Genomic DNA, 4,527 nt, shown 5'->3' with positions numbered 1-4,527 from the left:
ATTTTCAATATAAATATAGTAAAATTATTTGAAAATAATATTTATAATAATATTATTATTATAAATATTATTTAAAAATAATATTTATTATTTCTATATTTAATATTATAATTATGGGTATAAATTTGATGGGCATTTTTATTGGTAAAGTAATTTTTTTATGATAGGTTTTTTCTTCAAACTACCCTTCACACTACGTTTATATGCTTATCATTTAATTTTATTTTTTTATATAAGTTTTATGTCTTATCATAGAATATCAATTTTAGTATGACCAAGAAAATGAAATACCTATTAAAGAACAAGCATATTAAATCATGTTATTTATTGCAAAATTAACCAATGATTTAGGAAAATTATGTAGCCATTGTGTATGTAATTTAAGAGATTTTGCAAGTTGTGTTAAATTATTTAGTAAAATTTCTCAATTAGCATGTTAAAAGCGATTAGCTATAATGTATTTTAAAAAGAAGAAATTGTTATGAACGTGATGAGTTGGATTAAAATAGGACCTTGTGAATAATAAAACAAAATTGATTTCACCATTACTTCTAAATAGGGATTTGAGAGGATTTGATTGTTTCAAGCAATAATAATATATAGGGTATGGGTTTTGAAGAAATTCATGATTGTTTAACAAGGAGGAATCTCTTTAGGAGACATCCTAAGATTTAAAAGGTGTAAACCTCGTCATGTTTAGATTCAATTATGAATTTATTGAATGCATAGAAGGCATGATAATTGTTCATTTGAGATTTCCATTTACATCTATGACATAGATCTATTTTACAAAAAATAAGATCTATCATGAGCATACTAAAGCTTAACAAACTACATGTAAACCTTCAAAATCAAACAAAATTTTTTGTTAATTTTAATTATTTTTATTAAACGACTAAAAGACCCTTAAATCTAATTACTCTATCTACATAGTTCTTTTATATAGGATAAATATTTTCCATGGGTGGGCATGTGAGTCTCAACCTTTGGGTTCAAGGCGCATGTTGTGGGATTACATGATGTGAGTTAGGACACAAAAAAGCTTTTTCTAGCATGCTCAAAGATCCATAAAAGGGGTGGTGACCAATAGAAGGGGTGGTGTGTGCATATATTATGTTTATCTTAGATTCTATAAACACCATGCAATATGTGCTTATCTTAGAGTTTCATGTTGTGCATAACTTTTGTTATTTTCTCCAATCCAATTTGGAATTACTTATAGCTAAGATATAGTGTTATAAATATACATGTAATAGATATATTTCTCTCTATCATGTACACATATATATATAAATGGATGGCTCCCTCTCTCACACACAAACACATGTAAATTTTTATCTCACCCATTAAATTAACGGTTTTAAAAATTAAGTGGATGTTAGCATATTTTAAATTTGCCGATATTTGACGGTTAGAAAGACAAAATACAAGTACATACCCGTCAAATTTAGCACGTGATAACCATTGAGACATACACTATTTTGGTTTGTGTGAGATTTAGTCCCCATGGAATCTCAAGTTCAAATATCATAAAAAGGGGTTGAGGTTATAAGCCAATTGTGAGGGATAAAAGTAATCATATGGAATGTGGAAACTCAATCATCTCAAATAGTTTTGGTGAAAGCATCTCATAATCACATAAATCATTTTTCCATCCAACATTAAAACTAACCCTAAATTAAAATCAATATAATTTAAAACATTAAACACAATAATTTTTATTATAAACCCACCTCAAAAAAAATAATTAAACCAATTTTTTTAACAAATCCATATCCTCTCCAAAATAGATATATAAATTTAAATGTATATTAAACGCCATGCATTTTTATTATAAACCCACCGGTGAAAAAATAATTAAACCATTTTTCTTAACAAATCCATATCCTCTCCAAAATAAATATATAAATGTATAATGCAACATTTTTGGATCATATTACGTAATGCTCGCAGAAAGCCTACATAATCCCAGTTTCACATTTTTTCAAACCACCTACTTTTCTTTAGGGGTGGTTTGCCAATGCTCAGAGCTAATGATCTAAGCGTTATCGGTGGATCATATTACAAAATATTTATTTCTTTTGATCATTCTCTTTCACTTTTGTTAGAGCTCACGGGGTTGTTGACATCATCCAATCTCTCGTCCGTTTTCATCATTGTTTTCGTGATGTTTGCATAATGAGGTTTTTGAAAAATTTACGAAACCGTTTTAATTATATATTTAAATGTTAAAATGGTAATATTAATTATTATAAATAAAAATAATTTAAAAAGTAATTTTTAATATTAAATTTATTAAAATATATTTATTAGTTTATGACCTTGTAATAAAGTTGATATACAAATTAAAAAATTATAATATAATATAATAAACAAAAAATTATAAAGATATTTATTATAAATAAATACTTATAAGCATCTGCCACTTTATTAATTGATATAGTTATATTAGCTATGTTACAATATCAATATTTGCGGATTTTTGACATAATTTAATTTCATTAGAAGTAATTTCATTTTCACTCTTCTTGTAAAATTTAAACTTGAAATTTAATAAAAACTAAACCCACTAATTTACACTTCCTAACATATACAAATATTATGTTATAAAGTATTATTTTACAAGAATATTATAATACTTAAAATATATACAGAAATAACTTGTATATTAAAAATATAAATATCACTACTAAACGTATAAATATCTTAGCTTATGACTTTATCAGGAATAACTCTTTTAAAGAGGTAAGAATGAAAAAATCCAAAGACTTCACCAATTGCCCAAAAAATACGGACAGATTCATACAGTCCACCTTATTTTTTCAACATGATTAAAGCTTTCATTTCCGCTGGAGGACTATAACCAGATGTCCTCCCCTCTTTCCATATTCGATACGTTCGCTCAATCTCCTCCCCATTATTTCTCCATATTTCTCGAATAACGCATCCATTATTTCTTCTCCAAAATGGTGTTTCATCAGACTTTCCAACACTGCTCTGAATTGCTTCGACAGTTTTCTACCATATGCATCCTTTGCAGAGGCTGAGCCTACAATGGCTTCCATTTCCTCTTTGGGAACATTGTCTGATCGTCTCAGAAGCTCTAATCGTTGTATTTCGAATGAACCCTGTTTCGCTATTTCGTTGCTCACTTCCTCTGGACATGGACAATACATGGGGATGTTGAACGAGTCCACCTTCTCCTTCTTGATCAAACCCTGCATCAATGAAACCTAAAATATTATAACTATTTTTCGATCCCATACGGACTCATTACCAATTCCAACGGAAGGAAAAAGAAAGAATATACCTGATTTACCAAATCATTCAAACTGGTTTCTAATGATTCCCAGTTGAAACCGACGAAACCCTGATCGGTTGGATTGTGAGATGTTCGACCCATTAACAGCAAAAACATGCGGCCCCCACCAACGATTCTCCTCCGCACGAACTCTCAGAAACGTGTTGAAATCCTTCTGAAATTGAAGAAAATACGCTACCCCACTGCCCGGGATCCCCCTTCGCAGAATATTTTTCCCTTGTTCCATGTCGCTGAATTTTTCTCCAAAATCTCAGCAGGAGCCTGATCATATACACGAAAACTAACCTAAGACTCTAGACTAGGGTATACTTATTCCAGTAAATTATATATATATATTATATATACATATGTTTGTGAAAATGTTACCTGGGAAAGCCAGTGAAGCCCAAACGAAGAATGAACGAAATGGAGAGTCTGGTCTGGAAATAGCCTGCCGTAGAACGAACCCGGTACGCCTGCTGCAAAATATGATCTGTCCGCGACTCCCTCTTCATTCTGATAATCAATATCTACTGAAAGAGAAGGCAAAATTCTAAAGAGTGAGTTGAAATCTGAAGTAGGAAGGTCGTTGAAGAATACTTGACACTGCGGAAGAGGAATTCCCGTAGCCCTATATTTGGCTTTGAGGGCCTGCGTTATATTTTGGGCGGTGAAGAGAGCATTGGGGCCGGACGAACAGCCAAGGTCTGCAATGCAAAAAGTGTTGCATTCCATAATCATGTTCATTGATAAAATGGTTTCCTCCAAAATAGGCTTTACAATTTCTAACCCACTCCTCTGCAATATTGCATCGTGAATATCAATCGTTAGAAAATAGTTATCAGTGATGTAGAAGCAAAAAAATGATGGATTGAAATTCCGAACCTGTAATAAAATCGAATTTTGGGCATAGCTGGAATCTCCGAGGCCAGCGTTCATATGAAACACTCTCTCCATCTCCATATGGATCCCTATCCTCTTTGCAACCACAAAACAAACCAATAAAGCACTCGCAATCTCAAATCGAACCAATTGACACAACAGGGAGGTTGGTAAATAAAGCACAGTTTTCCAGCAACCTGACGGCAAGATCTAACAGCCTGCCATAGGGCATTGAATGCCCCTACGGAGGCTGGTTCACCCTACATGGCCATGGGAAGATTTGACAGCATCAGGCAGCCTCGGGATGCGCTTTGTATACGATACATATACCACGAGTTACTTGA

General features: G+C 31.8%; 1 pseudogene; it reads right to left on the bottom strand.

The window, feature by feature from the left end:
- Positions 1-2,840: 2,840 nt before the first annotated feature.
- LOC149233798 (putative jasmonic acid carboxyl methyltransferase 1) lies at positions 2,841-4,305 on the bottom strand (annotated as a pseudogene).
- Between the last annotated feature and the right edge of the window lie 222 nt (positions 4,306-4,527).

This window comes from Pinus tabuliformis, chromosome J, assembly GCF_031772625.1.
Source record: "Pinus tabuliformis cultivar Carrire ecotype Pingquan chromosome J, CPIR1, whole genome shotgun sequence".
Classification (NCBI taxonomy): Eukaryota; Viridiplantae; Streptophyta; class Pinopsida; order Pinales; family Pinaceae; genus Pinus; species Pinus tabuliformis.
The sequence above is the reverse complement of the archived record's forward strand: the minus strand, read 5'-3'. Positions and strand labels throughout refer to the sequence as shown.